Below are 15,921 nucleotides of genomic sequence, written 5' to 3'. Positions count from 1 at the left end.
CATAGCATCACTCACCACCACCACAGCATCACTCAGGGGCACCACAATATCACTATGCGCTACCACAGCATCACTGAACGCCACAGCATCACTCGTCGCCACCACAACATCAGTCAGCGCCACCACAGCATCAATCTGTGCAACCATTCAACAACAACTGGTTCAAATATGTTCTCTCAATGTTTCAAGCTTTATTAGAAATGTCACAAAAAGATGTTAATATTTCACTTCTGTTCTTGGATTTTCGTCACAATAAAATACAATGAATATAATCTTCACAAAAGTTATTTACAAAAGCATTTGCCATTATAAATTACAATAACTTTTATTAAAGTATTAAATATTAAAAAAATAAGTCATTTTTATTTGTAATATCAATACATCTAAGTCACGTAAATACAACACATATTGCATTACAAATGGTATAGGTGTCATATTTGTGAAAGTTAAAACTATTGGCATTGTAAATGACGAAGCTATTAATTTTGCTATTTTCAAAACCAACACGTAAATAAAAAAAATTACATTTACAATACCAATAGCTCAAACTTTCCTAATGCGAGACCTATTGCATTGCAAATGCTTGTTATTTTAGGCCTTTGCGCAATTAAGTAATTTGCCCAGATTCACAGGATGTTGCGGTGAGGTTGGGACTCAAACCTATTTCCATAGTTCCACATTCGGCAGCTCTGAACTTAACATTACATGATCTCAATTTTCCGCTCTGGAAAAGGTGCTTCACAGTGAGGTTTATGCAAACATACACCACAACCAAGGCCTGAAAGACACTGTAGCCGAGGTGACAACAACAGGCCCTCAGCAGGGCCATTCACTTACTCACCCCAGCCAAGTCAACTGTAGCCTCAGGGGAGGGGTGAACAAAAGCAGGGGAGCCGAAATGATGATGGCCCACAGCAGGGGAGTCGGACATTGCTTCTGGGCATCTGTGCCGTGCCCAAGGGAGCCCAGATAAAGTCTGCAGCGGAAAGAACAATATTGGCCTAGCGAGGCTGCTGAAAGAAACCCCCTTGGAGCCTCATGATGCTGCCCCCCAATATCAGGACAGGTGCCTGAAGCCTACATAAGACCCTAGATAGGGCATCCCTCAATGACCACTAAAGCAACTTGGTTGGAAGGTCTGATCCCTCTGGCAGTTAAGGAGAACATTTGGAGAAAGGAGTTATTTATATCTTTACCCTGCTAGAAATACAGTTAGAGGGCCAGGAAATGTCTCTGTGTGATAAAAAGGAGGAGGATGGACGGGAAAGAAAGAGAGGGAAGAAAGAAAGGAACTTGACAACTGGCTAGATGCCTTCAGGGAAATGGGCTGCATCATAGTGGAGAAGTGCCCCCCCTGCACTGCAGACCTAAGGCTATATGCAGCAAAGATTCCAGAGGCCCACAGACAGTTTACTGGGGACGCATTGTTGGAGTATCCCAAGGGTTTCAGAATTATAGAATGGACAGGCGAAATATGCAACCTGGGGGCTATCTCAGAGTAATATATGGGGAAGGCAATATACGGGTTCTCAACCCCAACTTCAGTTACATTTCAAACATAGCACACAGCACAAACAGCACTGGGTTTGTGGGGTAAGATCACCCGTGCTACTCCACTGTGGGACACGGCGAAATTAGGCACATTAGCCTTACAGCAGGGCTTGGACAAGTGAGACCTAATAGGCCTGTCAAGAGTGGGTGACTTGTGGGCACGTGGTGAGATAATATTCTTTGCAGACCTACAAAGGGACTAACAGTTAGCACACACAGAGGCATATCACTATATACAGATTAGTCATACTCTATGCAAGTCACTCATAAAGGGAGAGGGGCTTCCCAAGTCCTCCCCACTGGAAGACAGGCTGCCGGATGTTTATATGGCAAGAAAAGAGGTGTCAATAACCTACCACAAACTGTTATAAAACGCCCCAGAACTCTTGACTTGACTCAAAGACAACTGGGTGGGTGATGTGGGTAGTTTGGAAGATGATAAATGGCAGGAGTCTATTGTATCCACAAGGGAGGTAGCTGTGTGTTAACGATTTTGACTCGTTCAACATTTTGCACAACAATGGTAAAATTTGGCATGGCTGAGTCAGCACAGTGCCTCAGAGAGTTTGGCCAGGAGGGCACACTTATCCATATGATATGAGGCTCCCTGGTGCTCCAGAATTATTGAGGGGTGGTGAGGGCCTGTCTTATGAATGTGTACGGGGGTGCAAGGTCAATGTCAGCTAAGTGGTGAATGTTAAATATTTGGTACGAAATAGACCTGAACAGCAAGGATTGACTCTGCTGACACTGGTCTTTATAGTTGCCAAATGTAAGATAGCCAGGCTGTGTCCATTCCGTCCCTGATTGAGTGGAAAATAGACATGGATTTGTGTATGCACACAGAAAAGAGGTATACGAAAGCAGAGGCTGCCTAAATTAATGGACTAAAATTTGAGGAAAATGTCATTAATAGAGGGGAATGTTATGTGCACCTATTGACTTAGTTAATTCTATTGAGCGGTATTAAAAGAACATGTATCGTGGCTGAAAAACGCGAAATTGTCGGGGAGGACGGGATATAATGCGAGTCTGAAAGCATGTGGTAATTAGTCATGGTTGTACTGTGTCTCAGTGCTATGTACTACGATACCTGCTGTAAACGCATTGTTGTTTCACTCTTTAACCCCTTGCCCGGGGCCGGAATTCCGCTCCTGTGCTGGACATTCCGATCGCGGGCGTGGTCATGACGGCTCCCGGCCATCATCAGCACAGGAGCACTGTAATGCATGACGGTCGAGAGCCGTCATCAGCACGCAAGGGGTTCAAATAAAAAAAATATTTAAAACAAAAAAGAATGTCTCTATTCCTGGACAAAGATTGCATAATTTTCTCTGTGTAAATTACCCAAAAAGCCCACAAAAGTACAGAAAATATGTTTATTTCTGAAAAATTCTGGACTACTATTACGCACTATTGTTTTTAGCATGGAATGCATTCTTGTGCCCATTTTGTTCAGTAGTACAAACCCCACATAATGCTAACAACAGCTGCTCATTGTTCCCATCCTCCAATGATAGGATTTTTACCAGAACAAAATCTCACTTGCTCAACGTGGGATAATGGCAAAAACTCGGGCAGTTCACATAAGAAGCATACTGCAAAATGCTCAAAATCGTAAACAATTGGAAAACCGCAGCCTCAGCCATGCGTGTTCTGACTACGCAAGCGCTACAATGCTTTCCTTAACCACACAAATGCGTGGTTAAGGCAGTGTGCGGTCTAGCTGCTGGCTGCTGCTCGGCGGACCTTGGAAGCAGGAACACCTTGGACGAGGAAGCGGAGGACGCGGTGAGGTAAGTGGGGCTGAGGCAGGGTTTTGGTGGGATAGTTTGTATGGATTGGGGTAGTTTTCAGGGTTGGGGGCTCGGGTAGTTTTTAAACACAATAGAGTTTTACATTCTGTGTTGAAAACCTTGCAAAAGTGTGGCAGACCACCAGTTTGGATAAGTGTAAAATTTGTGTGAGAGGCGTTGAGTACTTAGAACAGTGGCTGGACAAGGACAGAGTGGCACCTAAAATTAAGTTGGTGAATGCTGTTAAAGACGCTCCATTGCCACAGGACAAGGATGAATTGCGATCAATTTTGGGATAGATAATATTATCAAACACAAGGAGATAATGGACGCAGCACTGAAACCTTTCAGACACTCACACCCAGTCACAGATCTGGGTTGAATTCATCATCATTCTTTAGCTCACATTGCCACCTCAATTCAGACCCAGCTATAAGCAAATCATTCTTGACCCTGTGCCTCGTGGGAACAGTCCAGCCCAAACTGCCAAACCAGGTCTTCTCTGAACTGGAAACAAGCATCCTGGGACAGGTTTCTGGGCAACACCCTTTATCAGCCAGGCTAGCTTGAATCCAGTTTCAAAGTGAGCAAGGGGCCCACGCCTGGGCATACCCTGCCAACTTTGGGAGAACAAAGCAAAGACAAGGAGATAATGGACAGAGCGCTGAGACCTTTCAGACACTCACCCCCAGTCACAGATCTGAGTTGAATCCATCATCATTCTTTAGCTCACATTGCCACCCCAGTTCAGACCCAGCTATATGCAAATCAGTCTTGACCCTGTGCCTCATGGGAACAGTCCAGCCCGAACTGCCAAGCCAGGTCTTCCCTGAACTGGAAACAAGCATCCTGGGACCAGGTTCTAGGTAACAGCCTACATCAGCCAGGCTAGCTTAAATCCAGTGGCAGAGTGAGCAAGGGACCAACGTCTGGGCACACCCTGCCAACTTACGGCGAACAAAACAAACACAAGGAGATAATGGATGGAGTGCTGAAACATTTCAGTCACTGACCCTCAGTCACAGCTCTGGGTTGAGTCCATTATCATGCTTTAGCTCACCTCGCCACCTCAGTTCAGACCCAGCTATATGCAAATCAGTCTTGACCCTGTGCCTCATGGGAACAGTCCAGCCCAAACTGCCAAGCCAGGTCTTCCCTGAACTGGAAACAAGCATCTTGGGACCAGTTTATGGGTAACAGCCTACATCAGCCAGGCTAGCTTAAATCCAGTGGCAGAGTGAGCAAGGGACCCACATCTGGGCATACCCTGCCAACTTAGGGCAAACAAAGCAAACACAAGGAAATAATGGACGGAGCACTGAAACCTTTCAGACACTCACCACCAGTCACAGATCTGGGTTGAATACATCATCATTCTTTAGCTCACTTCGCCACCTCAGTTCAGACCCACCTATATGCAAATCAGTCTTGCCCCTGTGCCTCATGGGAACAGTCCAGCTCAAACGGCCAAACCAGGTTTTCCCTGAACCAGTAACAGCATCCTGGGACCTCTTCCCTGAACCAGCAACAGCACCTAGGACTGGTTTCTGGGTAACACCCTTCATCAGCCAGGCTAGCTTGAATCCAGTGGCAAAGTGAGCAAGGGACCCACATCTGGGCATACCCTGCCAAATTAGGGCAAACAAAGCAAACACAAGGAAATAATGGACGGAGCACTGAAATCTTTCAGACACTCACCACCAGTCACAGATCTGGGTTGAATCCATCATCATTCTTTAGCTCACTTCGCCACCTCAGTTCAGACCCACCTATATGCAAATCAGTCTTGACCCTGTGCCTCATGGGAACAGTCCAGCTCAATCGGCCAAACCAGGTTTTCCCTGAACCAGCAACAGCATCCTGGGACCTCTTCCCTGAACCAGCAACAGCACCTAGGACTGGTTTCTGGGTAACACCCTTCATCAGCCAGGCTAGCTTGAATCCAGTGGCAAAGTGAGCAAAGGACCCACATCTGGGCATACCCTGCCAATTTAGGGCAAACAAAGCAAACACAAGGAAATAATGGACGGAGCACTGAAATCTTTCAGACACTCACCACCAGTCACAGATCTGGGTTGAATCCATCATCATTCTTTAGCTCACTTCGCCACCTCAGTTCAGACCCACCTATATGCAAATCAGTCTTGACCCTGTGCCTCATGGGAACCGTCCAGCTCAATCGGCCAAACCAGGTTTTCCCTGAACCAGCAACAGCATCCTGGGACCTCTTCCCTGAACCAGCAACAGCACCTAGGACTGGTTTAAGGGTAACACCCTTCATCAGCCAGGCTAGCTTGAATCCAGTAGCAAAGTGAACAAGGAACCCACGTCTGGGCATACCCTTGCAATTTAGAGCGAACAAAGCAAACACAGATCGGGGTTGAATCCATCATCATTCTTTAGCTTACTTCGTCACCTCAGTTCAGACCCAGCTATATGCAAATTAGTCTTGACCCTGTGCCTAATGGGAACAGTCCAGCCTGAACTGCCAAACCAGGTCTTCCCTGAACTGGAAACAAGCATCCTGGGACAGGTTTCTGGGCAACACCCTTCATCAGCCAGGCTAGCTTGAATCCAGTTTCAAAGTGAGCAAGGGACCCATGTCTGGGCATACCCTGCCAACTTAGGGCGAACGTAGCAAACACAAGGAGATAATGGACGGAGCACTGAAACCTTTCAGACACTCACCCCCCAGTCACTGATCTGGGTTGAGTCCATCATCATTCTTTAGCTCACTTCGCCACCTCAGTTCAGGCCCAGCTATATGCAAATCAGTCTTGACCCTGTGCCTCATAGGAACAGTCCATTTAAGTACACGTTCGCTTTTCACTGGAGGTGAACTCTGTGAAACTGAAAGATACGCCTCCCCCCCCCCAAAAAAAAAAAATATTGTGGTTTGTTGCATGTTGTTCGAAGTAATGCTGTCACTTTGAGGTTACCCTCGGAATTACTTTTTGAAGAATGAGCGCAGGTTAGCACAGAGTAGGTTTGCACTGCCGTGTGTCGTCAGCATATAATGTGTTGACTCCACCAAAAAGGTGTCGCTGGAATGGTGTAGACACTCCACAAAACATAGAAGAAATCCGGTGAAATACAAAATGATGAAAGGCAACCATAAAACCATTCGTATTTTTAATATTTCTTTAATCTGTACATGTGGACGTGTACCGCTGCAGGTTCAATTCAGATGTATTCATTGTGTCAATATCATAAGGTAGAAAACAAGAAGTACTATGCCTGAGCCAATTTGGCAATGATTGTATGGGACTTAAAATGTAACAACACTATATTTAGACACACACATGCACATAGAGTAATTACACGGAATCTGGCAGATGAACATTCACTATTCCTGCTTGTTAACATCTACTTTGGACAAGAGGACACCTGATCACGACAAAGAAAGCCTAGGCAGCTGTGGTAATTGTATGTGGCTGTCTTGTTTATGAAATGTTCTTACACTAGAAAAAACTGACATACATTCTTTTCACCGCAGAAGAACCAATTACATCCCAAGTAGGCTGCATTAAAAAGGCTACACTCAGAAAACATTTCTGTTCCACTATACAAGTCCACGTGGGAGATGGAAATATGACATTTTGTGCCTGAGTGATGGAAAACCAACCTGCGCAAAGCAGTAAAGCGTAGAATGTACATTTGTTCAGAATTGCATATCCACGTTGTGATGTCACGTGGTGCAGAGCTGCTTCACATTTCTCCTTCCAAAGGCGAAAGGATTTACCCTGCCACAGATGAGGCAATACGGTAGCATAATGATGTGCTTGAGAATATATATTTTCCTCATTCACAATCAGCAATGAATCAAGGCCATAGTTAACATTCGAAATATTTCAACCAAATATTAATTTGTGCATTGGGTGAAGCAATCACTCTTGACCAGGAATGGAAGAATTGCTTTTCCATCTTTGTAGAGAATTTCAAATCACCCCTTTTACCAAAAACGCCTACCTAAAGGCAGGGCCACTAGAATTCTATGGCAGAAGAGAGCCAAATTATGTGGCAGGATTCAGTAAATTATGCTACAAGAAAATGCAAACTATGCAGTGTAATGAGGCATATTTTGTTCTATTATTTGATTATTATTTGAATTCTTATACTTGTTAACACTGTGTGGGCATTGATTGTACCACATTAGTTCCAGTTTAAAACCAAAACACGGCAATAAGTGACAACAATTTAACCAGTCAACCTTTGCAAAGGCCCTGCCACTGCGCAGCAACACATTGCTGCATTTTTTGTAACTTTTGAATCAATTGAGCAAAAACATTTTTTGATTAAAATCAGCAGATTACATGGCAAATTATGTGGGAAAATGCTGCAAATCTACAATTATCTGAAAAACGAAATGGCCTCACAATCATATAATTCCAGTGGCCCTACCTAACGGGTATGAAAAAAAACAAAAAACATTAATCAGACAAAATAAGCAATTAGTTAAAATAAAGAAATGATCCATGTGAAAAATAGAGCGATTGTTAAAAAAAACGATATCACAAAAACAGATCATTTTGGGGAAATTGACAACACGATTCCTATGCATAAATAAACCAAATTATTTCCTCATATTTGCATATTAAGACATTGTCAGATAATTTTTTTAATGTTTAATTATCATTCAAAATGTACAGAAAAAATACATTTGACATGCTTACTGTTTAATTATAGCACTTAAAAAAAAATAGCACCAACTTCAAAATGTCAAAGGGTCAAATGTACTAAGCCTTTTTGGGGTCGCAAAAGTGTGAATTGAAAATATGACCCTTTGCGTCTGCAAAATGGCCTGTTGGTATGTACTAAATCCAAATAGTGTTTCAGTAATACGTTACCGAATCACAATTTGGGTTTACGACTTAATTCCAAATCAGTATTTAGAAGCGGTGTGTTTAGAGCGTTGCTTCGAAATAGCGATTTGTGATTGGATGTACTAATGTTTTCCGACCAAAATCCAGTCGAAAAACAGTAATATTTTACCGACTACACAAAGGTACTGGTAACACATTTGCAGACAAGCAGTCCCCTACAAACCCCATCCCCTTTATGAATGTTGACAAAAATATATATTTTTTTAAACACATCACATTTTCCTTCAAGGAAAATGAGCAGCATTTAAAAAAACGACTGCTTTTTTTTAAATTAATCAAAGACATGGTGGTCTTCGGACACTAACAGGCCACTATCCCTGTAATGGCAGTGAATCATAGTGGGTTGCAATTTGTGACCAACATCATTAATATTCATGAGGTAGCTCAACTTGTGACACACTACAATTAGGTATTTGGACTTCGGTAAAAGCTGACTGCGTAAATTACAACCACTTTTATAGTATAGATACTATTGTTCATTTGATTCCACCGCTTAATTTCATCTGATTGTGTAGTTAGCGATTACATTGCTTTCAAATCGCCACATAAGGATTAGGACTAAGCATCAAATGTTATGGTAGCCCACAATTTAGATTCATCTACTTCCAAACCTATTAGTTATTTACTATTTGCGCTTTACTACGCTTACTCCATTTAATAATGGTGCAACCTTAATAGCCAACTCTACCCGGATGACAAGAAGGTTATTCCTTCCTTGATCCACTTTAAATACTGCATCAGATGGCATGACTTCAGAACGCTTGTACAGTCCTCGTGGGGTGAATCGCTGAGTTGCTGGTGTACTTTCAAAACAGGTAGGATGTTTCTCAGATGCGGCGTGATATGCTTGGCTGACACCATTCTGCACTTACTTAGGAAGTCTTGTGTGGATGGTACAATTAATTCTTTATTTTATGTTTACACATAACATAACAGTAGATTCTGAAAAAGTGAGTTTGAGTTACAAATTACTCATACTTATTTATATATAGCACTTTAGCCACGACAACACAAGGCAAGAGTAATAGTTATCTGACCCTTGCTTGTACTTCTACCCTATTCCAAGATGGTGCAACTGTAGTGCGCTGATTAGGGGGCAGATTTACAAGCCCCAAGCGCTGCCGGTGCATCACGTTGCGTGACGCACCTGTGGCGCAGCATGCTAAGGGATATTTACAAGCACAGGTAAAGTCACCCTGCGTGACTTAACCTGTGCTTGTAAATATCCCCCCTATTCATGCAACACTTTGCGTGTTAGGGGCGGGACATAGGTGTTGCTGTGGGTGTTCCCACGCAACACCCATGTCTACTGAGGCATTTCCAGATTTATGAGAAATCATAAACCTGGAAAGGTGTCAGTTTGCTGCGCCACCATAGGGGTAGTGTAGCCAAGCGAAACGAGGAGAAATGTTTTAATTTCTCCTCTTTTTTTCCTCTTTCAATGCGTGCTGCATTCTACAGCACACATTGAAAGAGGAAAATGCCGGCAGTGATTGCTTTTGTGCAGGAAGGTGCCTCTTCCATCACAAAAGCAATCTCCCCATGGTGCAGGCATCCTTGCACCATGGTGCAAGGGTGCTTGCGCCGGCGCATGGCTGCTGTTTCCGCGCCAACGCAGGGAAGAGCACAGGAATGCGACATATCATTGTAGATATGTCGCATTTCTGTGCTCTGAAAGTGCCGCAGCGTGGCGCAGCCAAAGGGCTTGCGGTGCCGCGCTGCAGCACTTTCTTGTAGATCTGCCACTAGGTTTTTTGTTACATACGTTCCTAGGTGGCGCATGTCTAATAATACTTGTTGTTAAGATTAATCATGTTAGGGAAGACCTGATTTATCTGAGCACTCCAGTGTTTTCTATCAGAGAAGTCTGGTGCAGACCGGACTGTGATAGCACTGAGGAAATTGTTTCTTTCTGGATGTAGAGATTTCTAGACAATTGGGCCAGGTGGCCACGACCATCTTTCGCAAACCCACCGATAGAAATTCTATTTTACACTATCGCAGTTTTCATCGACCTGGGTTGAAACAAAACTTACCTTTTTCACAGCTGTTACGTGTCAAACGGATTGTATCATCTGACAGTGAGTAAAAAAGAAATGGTGGCGATGTTGGAGAAATTCAAAGCAAGGGGTTATCCCCAGCAAACACTTGATAAGGCTGTCGCCCGGTGTGCCAACATCAAGAGAGAGGATCTGTTGCGAGTGAAATCCAAAACTGAGAATTCACGTATGGTAGTAGTTTCTAAATACTCCATGACCAGCAACCACTTCAAGAACATCATTACTAAACATTGGTCTCTACTTAGTTTGGAACCTGATTTTCAGGGAGCCTTCACACAGCCACCCATGTTTGCTTACACAAGGGGACGAAAACTCAAAGAAATGTTGACTAAACCCAGAGAACAATCTGACCCCGAAGAGTTCAAAGGTCTAAAACCATGTTATAACTGCAGTAATTGCAACAACTGCATTCCAGGGAACGTCACCAACCACCCGATGAAGGGTCACCCCATCAAACTCAGAGTCAATGCTACCTGCAATTCCACCAACGTAATTTATATGCTGAAGTGCCCCTGTGGTAAATGTTACGTTGGGCATACTGAGAGAAAAATACGCGTGAGGCTATTGGAACACAAAAGCAATATCCGAACGAAAAACATTAAATCGACAGTAGCAGTGCACTTCCTCGAATACAATCATACTGTTGCACAATTAAAATTTCTGATACTTGAGCAAGTGAAACACACTCACAATAACAAAAACACCTTGCTGAAAAGAGAGAATTTCTGGATCCGCTTCCTAGCGACGATGCAGCCGCACGGATTAAATGACAGGATGGAATTCCTGTGTTACCTCTAGTCTTTACATTGACTGTATGAGCCTGTCTGTGATACCATTGCCTTAGAACCACCATTTTACATTGTGTTCGTGTCGTGTCACTGCATAGCTTGTTATTTTTAATATGTTTAATATTTCATTCAATTAGAATGTCACTGTTGCGCTTTGCTTTGTTCCACGCTTTTCTCATCTAGTTATTTGAATCAGTATACAGAGATATCCCCTCTTCAAGAGGGCGCCCGTTTGAACACCACTTTTCTATTCCTTCTTTTATGTTCACCTTGCACGTTGCACGCTTACTAATCTTACCTACACACGAGCGGCTGTCTTCTTCCTGCCAGTCGCGGATTGAGGCTTTCCAAGCAGTCGGACTATCGTAAGTACCTCTCCTGAGGACGGAGTCCAATCTCTAGCGGTTAGTCACGTTTCAGTTTTACTTTTTACTTATGCGCGTTTATGTTATTGCAGGTGCTTGCCATCAGGCTGTTATTGTGATGTGATTATTCATGTGAGTTAGGTTGATTTCGGGTTTACTTGTCTCTTTCAGTGACACATTTATCTTCTGATTTTCGAGCACATGGGTCGGGTGACTTTTGTTTTTTGTAACGCGGCTGCGTTCTATTGCGTCTTGGCAATTTACCTTTTTGCGACTAACCCTCTTACACGCTTTCAATTTATGAACTACTACACACCTTAAGGTCGAGGCACAGGGTGTTTGTTATGAGCATGATGACATGTTTGTACCCACACTCGTATTTCTAACAGAGCTTTTTGGTTTTCTCACGGACAGTCCAGTGATAGATGGCTTTCTTTATTTTGTAGAGCATTCCCCTGAAGAAGGGCTGTTGGCCAGCCCGAAATGCATTGGGATCGTTTACTTTTGATGACGCATGTGTATACATCATTGTGAAATCGTTATGAAATACTCATGGAATCAATGAGTTTGAATAAAAATGTGGAAACTTTGAAGATGGTTGACTTCACTATATGATGAACTCGCTATAAAATGTAGACTTTTGTCACTTCAGCGCTGTGCACCGGGGAGCTTCCCTCCAAGTTGGGGAAGCCTAGTATTAGTCTGAAATTGTTTTTGTGTCAAGTAGTGCCACACAAATTTGATGTTACATAACGTTAAGTCGATTAGGCTAACATACTAAAGTTTTGCAAGTGCAACGCTGTAAGGTGTAGGGTGATGATTATCCCTTGTGCACCAGTGGTTATCATGCAAGACTTATGAAAGATATGAGAATATCGTATACATATGGATAACTTGTTAGATATTGGGAATCTGTTACAAAAGTAAGATGTAATGCTCAGATGGACTCATTGTTACTTTATACTTTACAGAACTTGATAAATTTACCCAAGCAAATTTGGAGATTTTATTATATAGACGATATGCTGCTACGCGAGCCCATACTACATCAACTAACTCCTGACTGGTTGGTAGGTGATGGGTTTCTTTTCACTTTTCTTTTCTCTTCTTTCTTTACAATTTTATATTTATATTTTATTGATGGGTGTCAATCGCTGCCTGAGCACTTAATCAACATTTTTAGTATCCCTGGGCAAAGCACTACGCTACGCTCAAGTAGTTTGCGAAGTTTGCGCTACTTCGCACTACGTGAACTGCATGTAGCACAGTGGAAACACGCATAGCGTAGTGCAGCAGGCATTTTGTGCTTGCTCGCGGTCTTCAACGTCAAGTTGGCGACCGCGAGCAAGCAAAATGACATCCCGGCGAGACTTTTTCCTCGTTTGCGATCAGCAACATCAAGTTGCCGATCACGAGCATGGAAAATAAACCTCCCGGCGAGATTCTCAATGCGGGGAGGTCAGGTTTCTCATTGCGAGTGGTCGTGTATGCTCGCGACCCCTGCAATCAGAAACTACCAGTCCGCGTTGAGAAAGCTGCAGCTCGAGTAAAAATCTACTCAGGCGGCAGAAAACTACAGCTCGCACTGTGCAAGATGCCGTTTTCAATGATTGCACAGTGCCGGATGCTTGTCCGCACTGTGCAATCATTGAAAACGGCGTCTTGCACAGTGCGAACACGGTACTACGCAGTTCACATAGTGCGAAGTGCTACTTCGCAAACTACGCCCAGCCCAAATTTGTACCTATTATTTTTGCTTGCACTATTACGTACTCACAAGTTACTGACTTTTAATACTATGATATCTGGGAATCCATGACTTTGCACCCCCCCCCCCATTTTTTATTCTATTTGGATTATACACACTGATGGTGATTATGGTCAGATTAACTTGGGTGACAGTTCAACTTTTGCTGAATATAATGCCCTTGAAACTTACATGAATTGTTATTTTAGCCTTGGTGAAGTCTGCTGGTGTATTAACCGGATAAGACAAACACTCATTGGCTAATATGTGGAGAAAACGTCAAGTTTGGCACATAACAACAGCCTTAATGTCATGATGGATGTGTAGTTTAAGTTTGATTTGTATTCAGAGAATAAATGAAGTTATAGTAATTTAAAGGTGGTGCATAAACTATAAATTTATGGTATAACTATAACTTTAGAATTTGTAATATTTGTGTAGTTTAGGTTTGGTTTATATAAAAGAATAAATAAAGTGCTCCTAACCATAACATAGGTTTAACCTTTGTTTGTTTAATTTTGAAGTTTGATTTTTATTTTAATAAAAATGTATTTTAAATCATACCGTTTTTTTGTCATTGTGTGGCGTGTTAAATGGAATATCATAAGGTAGAGTGGCGGACAGTGTTGTACACTGTAGCGTCATAGAATGTAGTGCTGTATAGTGGACTAGAGTGGAGTGGCTTACAGTGGAGTGTGGTAAAGTGGAGTGGCATAAAGTGGAATAACGTACAGTGGAGTGTTGTAGAGTGGAATGGCGTATAGTAGAGTGCGGTACAGTGGAGTGGCATATAGTCGAATTGCATACAGTCAACTGGTGGAGAGTGGAGCATGGAATAGTGCAGTGACATACAGTGGAATACAGTAGAGTTGAGTGGCATACCCTGGAGTGGTGTAAAGTGGAATAGCATAGGGTGGAGTGGCGTAGAATGGAGTATGCTACCTGAAAGAGACGTAGCATCAAAGTAGGTGAATGGATAACAATGTAATGTGCCAAGAATATAGATAATGAGGTGTAAATGCAAATTTCTTATAGTAGGTGTAATTAGTGTAAATAGTGTTAAAGTTATAAGTGTTAAAATACTTAAGGCCCGATTCCGATCTCGCTCGGAAGATCTCCAAACGGTATCAGTAGTGAGCGAGTCTGATTCGTAACGCCGGTTTCCGAATGAATCGTACCACTGTACGTGCGAGCAAGTACGATGTGAATATCGCCTCACACTCCGAGCGACTCGTACCCATCAGTGAAGCCCTCCGGACAACTACAACATGGTTGATTCGTGCAGCGCAATGGGTCAGATTTCCAAGCAACTAAGTACGATGCACGCAACGATCAGCCGTATCGAGTCGGAGCCTCCTACTCGAAAAAGCTCAGGGAAGCATACTTTGGCCCCCCTTCACCCAGGGCCCTCTAAATCAGTCACGGGGTGCCCATGGGTTCCCCCGATCCATCCATGCACAGTGTGGTGGACACCAAGGGGTGCCTGCCACAGGCTGTACGCTTTTCCCCACCCACCCATTTTCTGCAAAGGGAGCCTGTGTACGCGTCTGTACACAGGCTCCCATAGACTTCAATGGAAGTGCGAGCGAATTGAGTCCATATGCTTAAGGACGCATCATACTCTCTCACTCGGATGCCCAGAGCACGACTAGCTTGGAAATGCCTCCGGATCCGAGCCGTACTGAGGGCTTTTCAAATGTGATCAGAATCGGGCCCTTAGGGCCATATGTATCAAGCCGTTTTTGAATCGCAAAGGCCGAAATTAGCAGAATTTCGGCCTTTGCGACTCGCAAACGGCCGTTTTGCATGTTTTGGGATGTATGAAACATTCCCAAAATAAGGAATTGCAAACTTGTGCGATTCCTTATTTTTCCATAGCATTTAGGGAATCGCAATTTTGCGATTCCTTAAATGCTATGTATGTAGCATTTTTGGCTTGCGAATTTTGGTTAAGGATTCGCAAATTACCACCAACTTGTAGTTGATGGTAACTTGCGAATTCTTCTAAAAATGCACAATTTGGCATTTTTAAAGGTGGCATGTGATGCACACACATGCCCATAGAGCATGTATGTGCGCCATATGCACACACATGTTCTTTTCAGGGGTGCAGCAGGGTGTCTTTGAGACACCCCTGCACCCTTGCAATAATTCTCAAATTGCGATTAGAAAATTGCGAATTCGCAATTTGAGAATTATTTTGCATTCATTCCTATGGGCCTCCTGGCCCATAGGAATGCATTGGAAATGATTCCTTAATTGCGAATTCGCAAAATGCGAATTCGCAAATAAGGAAGCTTAAGGAATCGCAAATAAAAAGCGATTTTTTTTCATACATACCATTTTGCAATTCCTAAATAGCGATTCCTTAAAAATCGCTATTTAGGAAATGCAAAATAGTTTATTGATACATATGGCCCTTAGTAATATATTGTGTCACGATATACAGCAGTAACTTTGTGGTATACCACATCAATGCCAATAAGAAGGCAGTATCTGATTGGCTAATGGCTGTCTTTACAAAAATAAAAGAAAAGTCATCCATGTAGTTTTCAGCACAATTTCGCTGCTTTCTAGGCCAGGTCCTTATATATAAGTATTAGGTTGTACTGTTATTCCCTACCTATTACCATTTTATGAAAGTGAAATAGTTAGAGAAATGTATCTATCATTTTCTACATATTTTCCAGCAGTTTAGGGAGAACTGCACATTTTATTAAAAAACAATGGG

This window comes from Lissotriton helveticus, chromosome 7 (genome assembly GCF_964261635.1).
Source record: "Lissotriton helveticus chromosome 7, aLisHel1.1, whole genome shotgun sequence".
Lineage (NCBI taxonomy): Eukaryota > Metazoa > Chordata > Amphibia > Caudata > Salamandridae > Lissotriton > Lissotriton helveticus.
This window is presented reverse-complemented; position numbering follows the sequence as displayed.